Source organism: Bacillus rossius, chromosome 3, assembly GCF_032445375.1.
Source record: "Bacillus rossius redtenbacheri isolate Brsri chromosome 3, Brsri_v3, whole genome shotgun sequence".
NCBI lineage: Eukaryota > Metazoa > Arthropoda > Insecta > Phasmatodea > Bacillidae > Bacillus > Bacillus rossius.
Window position 1 is genome coordinate 79,399,240 of NC_086332.1, and position 19,350 is coordinate 79,418,589.

General features: G+C 46.0%; 1 protein-coding gene across 4 annotated transcripts in view; it reads left to right on the forward strand.

The window, feature by feature from the left end:
* LOC134530946 (probable peptidoglycan muropeptide transporter SLC46) overlaps positions 1-19,350 on the forward strand; it is an 87,378-nt gene that overhangs the window by 31,211 nt on the left and 36,817 nt on the right. Inside the window, exon 1 of one of the 4 annotated variants that reach the window (XM_063366283.1) lies at positions 15,793-15,845. The exons of 2 other annotated variants lie outside the window; for them this stretch is intronic. The gene's annotated coding sequence lies outside the window, so the exon portion shown is untranslated. Of the gene's footprint in view, positions 1-15,792; positions 15,846-19,350 lie in introns of those variants that run through there. One more of the 4 variants, XM_063366284.1, reaches the window with a different exon arrangement.

Genomic DNA, 19,350 nt, shown 5'->3' on the forward strand with positions numbered 1-19,350 from the left:
GAGCGTGCAAGAACCGGCAAACCACCCTGCGAAAAAATCGTCTATAATATCAAACATGTTAAGGTATGCAATTTTTCATCAATGTTTTATTATGACGTTATCACGTAAAATTATCGTCCGTAAACCGACTTTACAGACAACCCCCCCCCCCTTTTTTTTATGAAAATGTGTAATATTTTAAAATTTGATTTAAAAAGTCACTAAGCGTTGGTTTTTAATAAGTGAAAAACTTGATACGGGACATAAAAGGAAAATCGTAGCATCTTAGCCTTCAGTGTGCATGATGTCTACATCTATAAGTGTTTCGGAACACTTCAAACATGGACGCCGGAATAGTTGACCGAAACGAAAGAAGTTGAAATGTTTGGTAGATGCTTGCGTTGCGTCATTGCGTCATTGCGTCGTCAGTAATTGGTAAACAGGTGTTTGTAAGCGTCGCTTTTTAACTTTTTTGTTTTATGTTTCTTGTGTAGTATATAAACCCGGCCAAAAAATGAAGTGTAAATAAAATAAAATATGCCTATTAATCTATATATTCTTAGTGGTATTATTTGTTTTGAAGAATTTTAATGTGTTTTCCCGACTCGCGTCGAAAGAACTACTTCATTTGCTTGATTATATTCGCACATTGCTACTCTTCAAATAAAATAACATGACATGCCAGCTACTACAAATGTACATTTTTAACCAAACAATTATAATTGTTAAATATGCGTTTTGAAATTTATCCTGATGCATACTTGAAATGAGTTAGAATTACACATTTTAAACTGCTTTCTGACATTTACTACATGAGTTTTTGAACTTGTCAAAATTGAAAATAAATTAATTAATAAAAAACTACATTTTTAAACAGCATGCAGTTTTTTTGGAGTGACAGCTAAGAATTTTTCTCTAGACTGGATGTTAATGGAAGATATTTTTTTTCTAAATGTTGATAGTTTGCAACTTGAATTTCACTCCATTAAAAAAAACAATGTTTTCCATTTATTTTAGTAGGTACCTATATTGTAAACAGTATAAAAAATTTGGTTCTTCGAATAGCCCAGGACTACGTCTGTAGGTACGTATATAGCCTACTGTTCAAAGTTCAAAGATTTAAAGTATCCGTCAATGTCATATAAAAGCTAAATGTTTGTTCGAACATTGATCGTTTTCGTAACGATTTCCGAGATAAGATATTGTTATTTGGGTTTCAGTGTCAAACTATTTGGAAAAGGCAAATATGTATCTGTACTGCATCTGGTGTTGAAAGATGATTTTTTTCCCTGAACGATTTGAACATGGCAGCCACCATCGTGAATGTAAAAAAAAAGGGGGGGGGGGGGGAAGTAGAAGCACACGCGTGTGGGCGGGTCTAATCGAGAAAAAAGCTTTTAAAGATTTTAAAGTACCTACATTTTATCGAATATTTTTTCACAATCTTCTAAGTGGGCGGTGGTTAAACACATGACCTGGCGATTTGCTGGTTCGTTTTCGATACCGGTACCTGCTGGTACTTTTTTTTTTAATTTTCATTTTTTTTTACTTCTGGTGGAATTAAACTATTGATTAAAGAAATAAAATATACTTAATCAGTTAAATGTATATATTTAAACTGAATATATTCACTTTAGCCAAGTTTATTTTCAGTTATTTACTTAAAATAATTAAATGGGAATTTTTTAAATGATAATATTGTTTAAATTTTGTATTTACTGTCGAGCATGTTTTGTGATTTTAATTTTTGTCCTTCAAAAGCAACATTTTTGCTGTCGTTTAATTCCCATTTGTTTATTGTTCTTTATTCTCTATCATGAATTCAGAGCACATGGCTCAGGCGGGTGTTTCAAATCTGCTATAGTTGGCCGTTACTACACCTTTTCCCCCCTATCATTTGTTACAGTCTACACAGTTGCGAACAGTGTCTCGCCACATGTCTGCAGTGATTTATCTTATATTATTTATATTATTATTTATATTCATGTTTCTTGGCTGTCAAAATCGTAACGAATAGGAGGATTTTTAAATGGCAGGTAAAATTAATTAATATTTTCTGAAAGAAATTCAAACCATTTCTTGAAGTAGCCAGTGACATTACAGTTAAACCTAAAAAGTTTCAGTTCTGCAATAAATTAAATTCTCTTTATTTGTACAACCCAAAAACGTTAAAAATGTAACTTTGGCAGCTAACTATGCAAAAAGTATTCGCTGTATATATATATATTTCATTTCGTGAAAGGTAAACAATTAAAAAAGTCTACAAGTTTATCTGTAATTACTGTAATTATAAAATAATCTTGACCTGGAATGGGAGGCCTCCCCTTAACCACCACACCACTGACTCGCCAATAAAAGAAAAAAAATCAATTAAATAGTTACTTTGTTAGATTAAAAAGAATTAGCCTACTGGATTAAAAATCATATTTTAAATAATAACACGTACTTAAAGATTAAAATCTATAGCAAACAATTATTTTTGATTTAAATATGCACTTAATATTTAAAACATGATTTCTTAAGGAAGATATGGTGGTCGAAGGTATAAGCGACCACGATTTACCCATATTAGAAATTAGCTTGGAGCAGAAGATCACGCAAAACAGGAGTAGATCTATATGGTTGTATGGGAGGGCAGTACAATCTAAGATGGAGAAGCTCAGGAACATCATGTAGGGTAAGATGGGGGAATGGCGCCACCTTAAGGAAAACATAAGATAGCCATCAACAGAATGACGATAGGCTGGAAATAAACAGTTATACCTGACTGTTGGGGATCTTAGTACACAATGCTAACAGTTCAAGAGCTTATAAATAAGTCTTCTATGTGTAATTTGTATGTAATTACGATTCTGCAAATGGCGGTATTACCCCGCTACTCGGGGTAATTCCGCCACTAATTTTAGATATTTATATTGTTTGTAAAGAAGACATTATTTATTAAAACATTGAAGTGTTTAAGCTATAACTTACATTTACATTTACAAGGATACACTACGACAAAGAACAAAAGTAAGCCTACTCATGCTTTAGCTGATCCATAGCCACCCATTAGGATACAATAGAGAAATTAACAAAAGTCACATGTATAGTCTTTAGCTGATTCATAGCCACTGCAATCTAAATGGGCCCATCGGGAACAAAGCGTACAGCGGAACCATAATTCGTTATTTTTTCCGAATTCGTTGCATATAACGCACCCGTTGAAATCATCACCAAACTGCACTGGGTCTATATCATCATCCTCATTGTCGTCACACAATTTTTTTTATCTATGTCTTCCTCGTTTGCAGACGATGATTATTACAACATAAGCCCTCTTCTGCATGTCTTCATGACCTTCTTTCCTAAGTGTTTGCTGTATGACTTCCTTTATTTCCTCTCATCTGTGACATTAGATCTTCTTTTTATCAATTTCTTCTTAGTGATTTCTTCAAAGTAGGCCTTCATTGGACTCGAAGTGATGATCTCAGAGTGCTGCTTTCTTGAGGCCCTTATACCAACCGATTTTGATGAACATGGTTTAGGAATTGGAGAGATTTTTTCAACTAGGCCCACAGTGTGGTGCAATAAAGGAGGTTGACTTACTTAATTTTTTCCTCCAGATGTGCAAGGTAGAGGATCCGTAGAGGCTGTGTTATCTTGGCATGTTGATTCTGGTACTGGAGGTTGATGTGATGTAGCCGTAGGAATAGGACTAGATGAAATTTGCTGGTCTTGTTCATCATCTTGAATGCAAACTGTCGAATTAACTTCACGTGTAGCAATGAAATCATATTCTCCAAATTTGTTGGGATTCAATGGATAAATTCCTGCTGTTAAAAAATCCAGTGACCCCTTTCTCCAGTGTAGTAACACGAATGTAGGCTCGGTTAAAAATTTCTGCCAGTTCGTATGGTGTGATTTTTAGGTTCTCGCTGCTGTGAGTTTTCATGTAGAGTTCACATTCCTTGTTAAAAGCATTCTTAAGAGGGCCATTAAAACATATGTCCAAGGGTTGTAGTCGATGAGACGAATGGGATGGAAGTGACACTATATGTATATAATTATTTCTGCAAAATGAATACACCCTGTACGATTTGTGGCTGGAGTGGTTGTCAAGAATAAGTAAGGATCTTCGATAGTTGGTCGAGTGTGCTTTTGGAAGTGCTGTAGCCAATCCATAAATAGATCTTCATTGATACGTCCATTCTTGGAACATGAATAAATTGCATCATGTGGTTCTCCTTTTTGTAACTGTGGTGACATTCGCTGGCGTGGAAAAATTAACATGGGTGGAATGTAATTTCCGGTAGCACTCACAGTGCAAACTACTGTCACATTTTTTCCTCTCTCCCAACTTGTTGCTGCTCCCACTTGCTTCTGGCCGTTAGGTCCCAGAATCTTTCCTGGTTTATGCACCGTGGATATACCGGTCTCATCCACGTTATATATTCTGGATGCTGGGAAATGAAATTTTTCTTGTACTGTTTCGATATTTTTGAAGAAAAGATCTACTTCAACCTTGTTTAATCCTGAAATTATATTTAGGCTGGTAGGTTCCGGTTTTCGCAGACTGATTGACGGGTTTCGGTTCAAGAAACCATGAACCCAATCTGGGCCAGCTAATTTAGTTTCCTTATTGGTGTGTTGCATGCCATTATTGTAATTTGCCTCTGCTATATCAAACGCCAAACGTCGAAGTTCAGTAATAGAAATACCGAAAAACAACCTTGTTAGCAATAAAACATGATCAGCTATTTATTTTTCTTGTTCCACTGTAAATAGTGGCTTTCTTCACAGGGTTGGTTTTTCTGTTAAGTTTGTTTTCAGTCGGTCTCTTAATGTTGACCTGGGAATGTTATACTGGTTTGCAGTACTTTTCACTGACTTACCCTTCACAGCATCAATAGCTTTCTTCAAACTTTCCTCTGACCATTTTGCTTTTTCAGTTCTCCTATTCCTAGTCCGTGGCATCTAAAAAATAATAATAAAGGATATGTTACTTGCAAATTTGTATAGGGGTAATATCGCCAACATGGCACCATTGCCCCATGCAGGAGTGGCGGTATTGCCCAATTTTGTATCAGTCGTTTTTGCGCCATTTTTGCACATAACATAAATAACTATGAACACAAACAAATATGTTAAATTACTTACAAATAATAAGTATTTAACATTATAATATAACTACACGTGTCAGTTAATATTTAACTCCACTTACCTTGCTACAAATCGAGTCCAGAAATTAAATGAAAACACAGAAAAAACTATTTATTGTCGAAGAAAAAACCATGCAGCCAGAACCGCACCTGACGCTAACACAACATGTTTCAAACTCCTGCCGCTAGATCTCGCACCAATTCACTTCACTCCAGCACGCATACCTCGTCTGGTTCTATGGGTGGCGGATTTCCCCCAGGTGGTGGATTTCCCCCACTCTCCCCTACCTCGGAAAATTAATAAAGTGGGACACAGTCCATATTATTATGGTTGGGGAATCCTAAAACTAAATAGAAAGGGGAAACAGTTATATGCACTGGGTAGGAACAGGGGAAAAGAGATCTTTTTAGACAGATTAAAAGAAATTGGAAAACAGCTGAATAGAGAAATCAAGGTAGTGGAGGAAAGTTATTTCAGAGACTTTATGGATCAGGGAAACAAAGGCAACTGGCAGAATTTGTATGGGCTTTTCAGGAATACATAGGGCACAGGGCCAGGGGTACCTACCGATTCTTAGGAATCAGGAGGAGGAGGTTGCGATGTAATCCAAAGAGAAAGCTGACATATTGGCAAAGCAGTATCTGGCAGTATTTGAGAATGGATACCAGTAGGAAGGGTCAATGGAAGAGCAAGGCACATAACAGTGTGAGGAACAGCTGATGATAAGAAAGGAGGAAATAAATGAAATAGTGAAAGAGCTAGGCAGTAAGAAAGCTATAGGCAAGGATGGTATGGGTAATGGGCTGGTAAAACTGGGGGGAGAAGCTATGGTAGAGTACCTGATGGCTTTATTCAGCAGGTCTCTGGAGGATGGTAAATTGCCGCAGGAGTGGAAGGAAATTGTGGTCGTACCCATATATAAAAAGAAGACCTAGCAAGTTATAGGCCAGTTAGTATCACATCGACAGGATATGGAGAGTATAGTTCATAGGTATGTAGTAGGATCAATGGCCAGGAGGCAGTATGGTTTTCGAATGGAGTATTCTTGTGAAACACATATGGCGGGCCTGTTTTAGGAGTTGGTGAAGGGAGTAGACATGGGGCAGCAGATCGATGTCTGTTTCATAGATTTTGAGAAGTACTTCGACAAGGTGTCTCATGAGGTGTTGATGAAGAAGGTCGAGGGGTTAGTAAGGGACAGAATGGTGGTGGACTGGATTGGCGATTTTTTAAGGAACAGGAAACAGAGAATACATGTGGAAGATGTGATGTCTTCTGAGGATGGAAGTGTCATGTCAGGTTTGCAGCAGGGCAGTGTTTTTGGATTGTTGCTTTTCACCGTCATAGTGAATGACTTAGTGGAAGAAATAAAAGGGTGACGTCGTCCGACCGAAGGCCACCCTAAAGCCCGACCTGCAACCGCCAGTATCCGATCCCGCTAACAGAACGCACCCCTAGCCATGGCCCACCCGAGTCAGGCGAGCACCGCGGAGCCATGGTAGAATTAAAGTCCATGCCTTAATCGACCAGACAACACGATTCCAGTACATTGTAAATTCAACATACATTAATGATAACATCACTTTTAATGAAAGTAACAACCCTGTGCAAAGGAAGTGCGATGTAGGAGTGCCCAGGTCACTCGTGTGTGGTTTCTTAATGATACAATTGTGAGTGCTCCCCTTGTGGCCTTCAGCCTAATTTAAATAAAGTAGTGTGTGACTTAATTAAAGCCACCCCAAATTTTCATGTATCATTGGCCACTGGAGCAGTCATCAAGCGACGAACAGTCTCCCGTGTGACTCAGATTATTCAAACTCAATTAATGTAAACTTGTTAAATCAAATTTCCAAAATGTATATATGTATTAGGTTAATTATTAATTTTCAATGTGTGAATTTAGAGCCACTTACAATCTTTTGTTAATATAATATTTTACGAATAACAGAACTTTAGAAACCTTTGCGCGAGAGGATGTTCACCTCTCCCCTCGCGCCAGGGCCAGAAGCTAGTACCGAGCGACTCGCGGACCGGGACGGACGTGCATCCCACGGGGAGCCTTCAACCATCGTTTACACTGATTTCATTCTGGTAATTATAGTCACGCTTAAAAACCTTTTTTAATTAACTCCGCGTGTGCGCCCGGTCCTTTTACGGTGTAGGGCCTATCCCAGCCACTTAAACGTAACACTTCCCGCACAACGCATTACGCGGGGCAGTACAGTATACAGTGACTGTCATACCGCCTGTGACAGTGAAGCCCGGTCTCCACTCCGCCAGTACCTTACCCCGCTGCGAGACCGCACCCCAAGCCTAGCCTATGCAGGCTGACACTGCCCCCCCCCCCCTCCTAGGCCGGCCGCGGTCATCGGGATTCGACAATGGGTCTTCAACTTGGACAGACGTGCGGTTCCAACGTTTCCATTCCGTTCAAAAACCGTCAGGTAATTACGTGTGTGTGTTCATTGTGTTCAGCCACCATATAGCCTAGGAGCTTAGTAGTGCACGCTGGGGCTGACGACCCACCACATCAACGGCTAGACGCTTTAAGACTAGCCTGGCACCCTCCCGGAGAACAAACACCTCAACAGAAACACCAGGAACTACTAGGCACACCCCGGGTATCGAGTTCAAGACCCTGGGTGATGGCATTTGGCGCCCATGCGTGTAACAAAAATTAATAATTCCAGTGTTTTTCTGCGATCCGCCAACACCAAGGAAACCAGTGCGCATGAAACGGCCATCTCGTGCGTGTAAAGGAATTGGGGTTAGACAGGCAGGCGCGACCAGGACAGCGGACAAAGGGCCCCCTCCCTTTCACTTCTGGACATTCCAAAGGAGCGAGACCGACCTCCCCCTTCCACCAGCCGGAGCTAACGCTCTTCTCTTTGTGCGACGGTCCGAGCAGTGGCGCACACCCCTACCCCCGCTCCGCACCCCGAGAACTCATTTACGGCCCAACCTGCTTCTCCCACCAGCTGAAATTATCGCTCTACTATTTGTGCGGTCGTCCGGGCAGTGGCCTACCGCGCCACCCCTCCCTCCAGTGTGCGCGCACGAGTCCTCACCCTGACTACACCAAACATCACCGGACATTATGTGTGAATTTCTTATATATTGGTAAAAATTGTTACGCGATCTAATCCTTCTAAATTATATTAGCTACACCAAATCAACTGACACCTAACAGTGACATCAACAACACAATTAGAGTGTGCAAACTCCGCATAGCGCGAGCAGAAGCCAAGGCAGGCACGAGAACACACATCCCTAAATGACCTGAGCGCCACATGGGGGGCACTGCGAATGGTGACGAACATGGGTAGAGCAACTCTACCGTAATTCAGTAGACTGCCGCAGGAGAACCCGGGCGAGTTTCTACGGCAATGCGAGGTGCGCCTAGCGAGGGCGGGAATACCACCTGACGAATGGGAAGAACGTGCGAGTGAGCAGCTGCAGGGCGTGGCACGTCACTGGTGGAGCCTCTGGGGCCAGTTCGGAATGCTGTGGCCGGAGTTCACCACCAAGTTCATGCAGCGTTTTGACACAGGAGAGGCGGTGGTACAGTGTACCTCCCAATTCTACGGGAGACAGCAGCGAGACGGGGAACCAATGGAGCAGTTTGTCGCTCACAAGCTGCAGCTGTTTCGGCGGATCATGCCTAACACAGAACCAACGGCAGTGCTGCCGACTGTCACCACCCTGCTGCATGATGAGCTTCAGCCCTTCCTCTGCTGCTACCGACACACCTCGGTAGAAGCCTATGTGCAACAGGCAGTGGCCACTGAAAGAAACCTCCAGATGGTGTGGTGCCGAAACCCATCAATGACAGACCGGGGGTACCACAGCTTAGTGTTACCAGGCGCACCAGTGACCAACCACCAAGCCAGGCTGAGTGAGCCTCAACCATCACCCAGGTGGCAGCGGGCCATCGAGGATGCACTGGCATCATGCCAGAGCACCACACAGCCAGGCCGCCGGGACAACCAGTCGCAACGCAACCATGAGCGTGGTTGCGCCACTGGGGCATATCACTGGCACAGTGAATGCCTACTTCCCCCACTACTACGCCAGCAGCAGACAGTGCCGCAGTCGGGAAATGGACCACCGGGGGTGCGGGACTGAGGGTCCACCTCCCGCGAGAATGGCGCCATCTGTCACAACCTTCTCGCCACCACCTGCCGCAACTCCCTTCTCGCCACTACCTGCCGCAACTCCCTTCTCGGCACCACCTGCCGCAACTCCCTTCTCGGCACCACCTGCCGCAACTCCCTTCTCGGCACCACTGCCGCAACTCCCTTCTTGGCACCACCTGCCGCAACTCCCTTCTCGGCACCACCTGCCGCAACTCCCTTCTCGGAACCACCTGCCGCAACTCCCTTCTCGGCACCACCTGCCATTACATCAGCCAGGGCACCACCTGCTGCAACCTCACTCTTGGCACCACCAGCCACACCACCAGAAGTGCTACTGACACCATCATTACCAAGAGCATCACCGGCCACAGAACCAATGCCCTCAATGCCACCTGCACCACCATCTATCGGGATAATGCCAGGCACCACACCGACGCTGGGCCAACTGTTCCGGCCACACGACCACCTGCTGCGCATCCCGGTGGAGGTGAATGGCCAGCCAATGGCAGCACTGGTCAACACAGGTGCGAGCCATGTGTTTGTCGCCCCAAGTCTGGTACCACCGGGAGCACTCCAACCCCACCGCGCCAAGCTGCGCCTCGCGACCACTACACGGCCAGGGATGACAGTGGGCCAAGCCGAACTCCAGGTAAGCCTTCGGGAAATGTTGATCACAGTTCTGGCCCTTGTTGTGGAGGACCTGCATGAGGACAGCATATTAGGACAGCCCTGGCTAGCATAGCATGATGCTGTGGTGGAGCTGAAGGCTGCACGAGTCCACGTGGGAACCCAGGAGCGATACACAGTGTATGTCACAGGGCTTGCACCCAAACCACCTGGCGAACCGCTTACACTGGCGCAACTGCGTCACGATGTACCCCCGCAGCATCAGGCAGCTGTGGAAAAGGTGCTGCAAGAGAGGCAGGATGTGTTTGCACTCGCCAACCCCCTGCAACGCACCACAGTGGCAGAGCATCGGATCCCAACCATGCATGATCAACCTATTCATGAACCACCCAGGGGATATGGCTTCCAAGAGCAGAGCGCATCAGAGAGCAGGTATCGGAAATGTTACGGGATGGCATCATAGAGCCCTCCAATAGCCATTATAATTCATGTGTGGTGTTGGCCCCGAAAAAGGACGGCTCGCTGCATTTTTATGTGGACTTCCGGCCCCTGAACGCCATGACCATCAGCTCACCTCCGCCCCAGATCAGTGTCGAGGCCACCATCGCAGGCTTAGGACAAGCCAAAGTGTTCAGCATGCTTGACCTCAAGGCTGGCTATTGGCAGGTGCCCATACGGCCTGGGGACCGAGGTAAAACTGCTTTTACAACACCAGAAGGGCGGAGCTTCCAATTCAGGGCCATGCCATTCGGCTTAAAGTGCGCGCCAGCCACTTTCCAGGAGATGATGACACGGGTGCTAGAGGGGTATGTGGGACAGATTGCCATTGCCTACCTCGATGATGTCATTGTGTTTTTCGAGCCATGGGAGGACCACATCCGCCACCTTGCCCTTGTCCTAGAGCGGCTCGCGACACATCACCTAACAGCAGCCCCAGCCAAGTGTCATGTCGGGGCGCTCAATGTCGAGTTCTTAGGGCACTTGGTGGATGCATCAGGCAACAGCCCACAACCAGTCCACCTGCGTAAAATCGCGGAGACTGAGGTGCCGAAGACCCGCAAACAGCTACAACATTTCGTGGGACTCGTTAACTGGTTAAGGAGCTATATACCGAACTTTTCAAGTATCATTGTTCAACTCACAGACCTTTTATCATCACAGTTGCGCTACAGGTGGGATGCGATCGCACAAAATGCCTTTGACCACATCAAGGCCGCATTCACGAGCCGCCACACATTGGCACGGGTGGACCCAGAGCGCCGCCTGTACCTGCAAACCAATGCCAGTGCCCTAGGGGTGGGAGCTGTGCTGTTCCATCTGGACCAAAATGGAGACCGACAAGTCATCGACTATGCTAGTGCGAAGTTCGGCTCGGCAGAGTGTCGTTACCACAGTAACGAGCAGGAGTGCCTGGCTGTCGTGTGGGCCATGAAGAAGTACCGCCCGCACCTGGAAGGAAAACCATTCACGCTCCACACCGACAACAGGTGCCTGACCTGGCTGCACACCATGCAGGGGAGGAAGGGCAAGCTGATCCGGTGGGCATTGTTCCTGCAATCTTTTGACTTTGAAGTCGAAAATGTCCCTGGAACAGACAACCAGCTGCCCGACCTTCTGTCTCGCGAGCCAGACGAGAACAGCGAGCTAAACGACCATGAAGACTGGGAGGATATGCTGCCACCCAGCCACCAAAACAGGCAATCCCAACCAGATGCAACATGCACGCGGATTACAGCCGATGCCCAAGAAGACAATGTACCACTGAGTACAGCAGCCGATGTCCACCACCGAGTTTTGAAAGCCAAGGGACGTCACCAGAGGCCAATCGATGGCGCCAACAGGCGACGATGGGGGAACATGACACCTGGTGTGTATGAGACGGGACTGTGTGGTGCCGTACACCTGGACATCAAGTGGACTGGAAGACGTACGTACCACCTGAAGCCCGGGAAGCTGTACTACGGTTCTACCATGACCACGACCTAGCCGGCCATCCTGGCACTGACCAGACGAAGTGGGCTGTTTGCCAATATTACCACTGGCCCGGAGTCGCCAGCGATGTAGGCGATTATGTGCGCGAATGTCAAGTCTGTCAATCACGGAAGGCACGACGGCGAGATGGGGAGGTGCAGCAGCGGCCATGGGAACCCACCACAGCCTTCCAGACAATAGCGCTGGATGTGATGGGCCCATATCCACGAACACCGAGGGGGGACAGGTTCTTGCTTGTAGTAATTGACCTGTTCACCCGGTGGACGGAGGCCTATTCCTGTCGAAATGTGCGAGCCGCCACCATCACCAAGATCCTGGCACAAGAGTTCTTTCCGCGTTGGACCTACCCGCAGTCAGCCCTCTCCGACAATGGCAGCCAGTTCTTGGGCCGACAGTGGAGTACCTGGTGCGACGACCACCAAATACAGCACCACACCACACCCGCATACCACCCGCGGGCAAACCCCACCGAACGCCGCAAACAGGAGCTGAAGGCGCAGATGCGCATACGCCTCAGCTCGGACCATGCGCAGTGGGACAGGCACATTTCAGATGCCCTGTTCTGCACGCGCCGTCGGGTGAATGCGGCAACTGGTAGAACACCCGCCGAGATGGTTCAGGAACACAATCTACCCCTGCCCGGTGAATGGGCCACGCATGGAGTACCACACCCGGCAGAAGGACCGGAAGAGCGAGACCACCACCGCACAGCCACACACGAAGATGCACGCCAATGGCAAAAAGTCTACGTGATGGAAATAACACCAACAACGAACCACACGCCACCTACCGTACAAGCAGGAGACCAAGTGTTTGTGCGTGTCCATCCCCTGTCGGCCACACCACGTAATTACTGCGCAGGATTGGCCCCCTGCTGGGGAGGCCCCTACATGGTACAGAGACGCCTGGGCAAGACCACATACCTCGTGCGCCTAGGTGGACGGCGGGTGAAGAAGATTCATTGTGATGACCTGCACCTTGCCGCACTCCCGGGAGACAGGCTCCCAGAATCGCCTGTAACACTGACTCCACCAGAACACCCAGCACCAAGGAGAGAACTGGACGATCCGACCACCCCTGAGGGTGAGGGGGACAAGGACCAGAACGGTGGGCAAGCCTCATGCCGACGGTTCAGATGTAAACAATTACCACGAGTAATCATCACTGATGTCTTGGCGGATGAAACGACATTCGATGCAGACGAGGCACCAAGTACACCACTGGTCGTGACCGAACCGTACGAGACTGACCCCGATGCACCTGTGTCACTGACCCGGGGCACCTGGGGCCACCTGGCATCCCTGGAGGACGTCCACTTCACTGTCCATGTGATCGAGCCAAACGACGAGGCTAATGAACAGCCCCACCGGCAAACCCAGCACCTGTGTCACCTGGATGATAATGGCCTCGATGAGCCAATGACCCCACAGCGACAAATGCATCGACAAATGCAAACAAGGCTGTTCACAGGCGCAGACACCGCATCTGATAGGAGCAGCGACCACGTGCTGACACCACCCACAATGGAACCAGAGGAGGACCGAACCAACCAGAACTCGAGTGGTCTGGCATCACCCGGTATTCCAAAAAGTGAAGAGACCATGTCGGCCACCCAAACTGACCTCCGCCAACATGACAACCTGACCGGACGGCCCCAACGGGTCAGACGGCCACCGGGATACATCGCAGACTATCACCTGGGAACAATCCGGGGCGCTCGGAATGCTGATGAAGCCCCCGGGTACACACAGCGGGATGACTTGTGAGCAGAGCGCGGGTCCTACCAGCTGCTGCCACTCCAAGTGCCTCCAGCTTGGACCTGCTGCCAATGCTAGGGGTGAAACCATGCTGCGGGGTACCGATCACCGGGAAAGACCGGACTTCTCCAGGGGGGGGGGGGGCGTTTGACGTCGTACCGCCTGTGACAGTGAAGCCCGGTCTCCACCCCGCCAGTACCTTACCCCGCTGTGAGACACCACCCCAAGCCTAGCCTATGCAGGCTGACGCTGCCCCCCCCCCCTCCTAGGCCGGCCGCGGTCAACGGGAGTCGACAAGGGGTCTTCAACTAGGATGGACGTGTCGTTCCCCGCGTTTCCATTACCGTCAGGTAATTACGTGTGTGTATTCATTGTGTTCAGCCACCATATAGCCTAGGAGCTTAGTAGTGCACGCTGGGGCCGACGACCCACCACATCAATGGCTAGACGCTTTAAGACTAGCCTGGCATCCTCCCGGAGAACAAACACCTCAACAGAAACACCAGCAACTACTAGGTTCACCCCGGGTATCGAGTTAAAGACCCAGGGTGATGGCAACGGCACGGGCTGACTCCCGCAATAACAGACATTTGGTTAATTGCCGAAGTGCACAGGCACTGGCCACATCTAGTTAAAGACTTTTAACTAATTTCTTAGCAAGCCGCCGTCCACGCAGGTGGGCCCGAGCGTCGCAGTTCGCAATTTACGGGATTGGCCGACTCCAATCGAACTCTCCTCCTCGACCTCGACTGGCATGAGGGTTTAATATAAGTGACAGCACGTCAGATCCATCAGTATAAACATAATGTAAATTGTGTAGGGAAAATAGTGTAATTGTAACTGCAAGTATAATTGTCAACGTTAATTAATTGTCCACTGCGTACACTCCGTGCGCGACGTGTATACAACAGTGCAAACCAGACTCGTGTATGTTATTTGTGAACCTCCCCAATCCAGTTAGGGATCAGTGTACTATGCTGTGTAGGGCCAGTAGTGCATCAGTAATCAGGGACCCCTAAAATCACGACCACCGCCGCCGTTCCTAGTGGGCCACGCAGGGGCATTCGTACCCAACGACCCACCTCGTGGTTAACCACCGAGTTAGCCTGGCGCCCTCCTGGACACGTTTCATGTAAAACACTAGCCTTCTCACTAGGAACTACGCCGGAACTCGAACACGAGAACCCGGGCTACGGCAAGGGCATCTGAGATTCTGTGCAGATGACTTTTTTGTGTATGGGTATGCTGAGGAGGGAGGGTTGCAGAAGGATTTAAATAGGATGGAAGAGTGGGTGGAGAGGAACAGAATGAGAATAAATGTAGGGAAAAACGAAAGTGGTCAGGTTCACAAGGAAAATAAATTTTCTTAAGAGGGAATACCACTGAAGAGTAGTTGTTATAGGCGAGGCCTCAAGCTATAAATACCTAGGGGTATGCAAGGAAATTTGAGGTGGAGGAACAAGTGGAGAAGTTACGTTACCCAATGTTTAAAACGAAAGAGTGTTTTTTTTTTTTTTAATTATACCAAGTTTTATAGGAAACCTTCATTTAATAGAATGTTAATATTGGGGTCAAGTACCTACTACTAGCGTGTTATTAGTTCGCAGGCCGCCGCGAGCTTTACACAATTTGAAGATAAGTTGCCAGTACTATCTATATGACTGTTGTTTGTAAAAATCGTGTGTTATGGCTGACCATGTTTCAGTGCAGTAAATGTTTAATATTACTTTATTTATGAATTAAAATATGCTCTGCATGAAAGTACTGATGTAAATTAAAGAATTTCCATGGAAAAGTGTGTCTGCTTGAATACTATTAATAATAAACGCTCTGATGCATTGATTACAATCATGTGATTTTGACATTTGGGAGTTGATTCGCAAGCCAAAGTGTAAATCTGCCATGGAATCTGCCCACATCTATTAGTCTGTGGTTCCTCACCTCTCTGTCATGTATAGTATCAGTCATCAGTGTTTATAACCAATAAGACTAGCCTCCCTACCCGTGTTTTTCCTTACCGTAGGTCACCCACTAACGTCTAAGTTCAGCTGCTTTGAATCATGGCTGCTGGTTCACACCGTAGGCCACTCACCCAAAAAAAAAAAAAACTCAGTGTTTATATTGGCAATAAACTGCTCAACTCCACTAATTGCAAGTGAGGTTAGTTGTGATCCCCCTCCCTTTTGTATGGTTGTGATTTAACTACATTAAGGTATGTACGTCCTAGACTGAGGATAAGTTAGCTTCGAATCCTGGATTCATTTCCCAAGAGGTACCATAGTTACAATACCGTACCATAAAAATCGGGTAACTCGACGAAAGACGTTGGTGCAATACAGGCCTAACTCAATTGTTAAATATTGATGCAACTTAACCTTCAAATTACAAAAAAATATATACATATACCTTATACATTCTGTATATCAGCTGAAAGTAATTGTATATTATTGATGAACCTTAACTACAACTTCACTTTTTTTTTTTTAGGCGCCTTCGATCTTGTGATTTATACCTCCATCGCTGAATAATTTGCCAAGTCCAGCACGCCTTATAATTTAAAACCGACTTTCTACCTTATGCACGCATAGTGTACCTTAACCTGCACCTGGCGATTTATATATCTATCGCTGAATAAATTGCCAAGTCCAGGATGCTGTATTACACCCACAAGTGTTTACGCGGATATCACCCCCCCCCCCTATGATGCTAGTTTGCGTTCTGTACTCGGGTCGGGGTTCAGTCCTTGTGGCGGGGGGGAAAACACTATTATCCGCACTACAATAAAAGTTTGCCAGTTTGGATACAGCTTATTTAATTAATCCTCCTTTACATGGGGCTACCTGAGGCACAACACCCGTCCCTCCGCAGAGTGAAGCTCGGCTGCACGTGTTTCGGTGGGCAGGTGCCTAGTCCGGGCTGCCCCCTGTGGTCTCGTGGTACGTTCGTGCGAAAGACTAGCTATGTCCCCTTCACGATGGTAGCTGTGAAGAAATTATGTTAGGATGTCGGCGACTGAGGCATGAAGTCCGTCCCCCTACTGTAGTGACACGCCCACTGGTGTGCGCAATGTCTAGTCTCCGCCGCTTTTAATGAAAAGAGTAAGTTGAAGAGCATATAATAAAGGTATTTTCGGATTTTTAACATTTTTTTTCGCAAATACCGCTCAACTACATATGATGAAATTTAAAAATTCGATATCTCCTAAATTATTTGGAATTTCTTACCGCCGCCACTTTTAATGAAAATAGGACGTTGAGCATAAAATAAAGGTATTTTCGGATTTTTAACATTTTTTTTCGCAAATACCGCCCAACTACATATTTACCCCCACTTCTCACGCTTGGTCTCATCAGTCGCTGCTCTCCAACCCGAGCCTCCGTGCACGTCCGCTTTGTCCCGTCGCCAGATGCCAACTGCCTCCCCTGCCACGCGTCTCCCCTCTCCGCCCGTCCTTCCCCCACTCCGCGACACGCGCAGCGCTCTGAGAGATTCCGGGTGTTGGCCTCGGCTTCGTCGCCCGGTGGACAAAGTTGCATAAATATCTGACATATTTCTTGAAAAAACATATAATTATTAACACTACAAAATATTACATACGTAAATAACATAAAACATATTACATATTTCATACAGGTACGTTCTTGTTCCGTCGTAACGTTTTTAATACACAATTAACACAATATCACTTAATATACTGCACGGGGCAGGGGTGGATCAGGGGTTGGCGCAGCATAACTGTCTTTACCTATGAGCAGGGGAGACACTTGGGTCGATGTCATACGTTAAGGTGCACTATGCGTGCATAAGGTAGAAAGTCGTTTTTAAATTTTAAGGCATCCTGGACTTGGCAATTAATTCAGCAATGGAGGTATAAATCGCCAGATTGAAGGCGCCTTAAAAAAAAAGCTAGAGTAGGTGCCCTTGAAGCTGATACACTGGATTACACCCACAAGTGTGTAGGTTAAGGTGCACTATGCGTGCATAAGGTGGAAAGTCGGTTTTAAATTTTAAGGCTTCCTGGACTTGGTAATTTATTCAGCGATGAAGGTATAAATCACAAGATCGAAGGCGCCTAAAAAAAAAAAACAGAGTGATGTTGTAGGTTAAGTTTCATCAATAATATACAATTACGTTCAGATGATACACAGCCTGTATAAGGTATATACCTATATATATATATTTTTTTCGTAATTTGTAGGTTAAGTTGCATCAATATTTAACAATTGAGTTAGGCCTGTATTGCACCAATGTCTTTCGTCTAGTTAACAGATTTTTATGGTACGGTATTGTAACAATGGTACCGCTTGGGAATTGAATCCAGGATTCGAAGCTACTACACGCCCAAGCCAACTGTGGTCCCGGGAAAAATGTGAACTACCCAAGGTCAGACGGACCCCTCCCTCCGCCGTCATCCCTTCCGCCACACTGTCCCCTCCCTTTCCCTAGTCCGCCTCAAGGGTCGAAGCGCAGCATGTCGCGGGTGGGACGGCAAGTATAGCTGTTACCATAAGTCACGACACAGTGCGCGGATACGGGAGTATCGCTGTTCAAGTATTTCACGGATCCTTTGAAAGCGGAGTAAGGTTTCGAAGTGTGCGTGACTGTAATATAACGTGTATTGACAAATGGCATCAGGCAGTACAACAAAACACAAAACTATACATAGCCAGTTCAGGGAAGTGATTAGCAATGTGATTGCATTTTGTGATAAGTAGAAGGCATCGGGCAAACTTACCCATCCATTATGTAATGCAACAAAGCATGCTGCCGTAGCGACAGGGAAATCGAAAGGAACAATATGCAAAATTAGAAAAGAAAGTAAGGAAGCCGCTATCAGTGGGGGAATTTTGCGCACAACAGGAAAGAAAAGAAAAGCAAGTAGTAACAATATATTGGTTGATGAGTTTGACCTTGGGGTAATACGGCACACCGTACAACAGTTTTATACGGTGAAAGAAGAGGGTCCAACACTTAATAAGCTTCTTACAGTGTTACAAGAAGAAATAAATTTCCCTGGACAAAAATACAGTAAGTCCTCGGTTTACGTCGGGGTTACGTTCCTGAAAACCGCGACGTAAATAGAAACGATGCAAAATGAGCCATGTTTCATGCCACCGGCCGACCACGGCCCAAGGTCGGCCGGAAGCGCTGGCATACAGACGTGACAACGGGCAATTTTATCAGCAAATGACAACCGACAGCGTGGGAAACAAGTCCAACTAGTACTTCTCAGCTTTATAGAATGGTTATTTAACCAGCTGCTTTATTACCTTTATTGATTGAAATATAAAAACAGATATATAGTCGTTTGGAAGACATCTTATGAAGAAAAAATCATAAATTGCAGTGAGCTGATACTGTAGGCCTACTACAAACGCATTTAATCACGATAAAGTTAACAACGGCACGTTTAAAACTCCGGCCAACTCAATGATATCATAGCGACTGAAGTGTAGAGCTGTAGCAAACCGTATGTATTCGTTACTGAGTAACGGGTGCGGCATCTAGTAACGAGTAACGAAACGTTACACACGAATGCATTTCGTTACTCGCATTTTTCGTATGTTTTACGCATGCGCGCGCTTATTCGTTACAAAGAACGATGTTTGTTTATTAAGAAAAGTATAATTTGGAAATTCGTCGTCCAAGTTTTTTACTGTTTGTTAAAGGTATTGTGTGTGTAGACAAAGTTTGAGATTGGAACAGAAACAACGTAA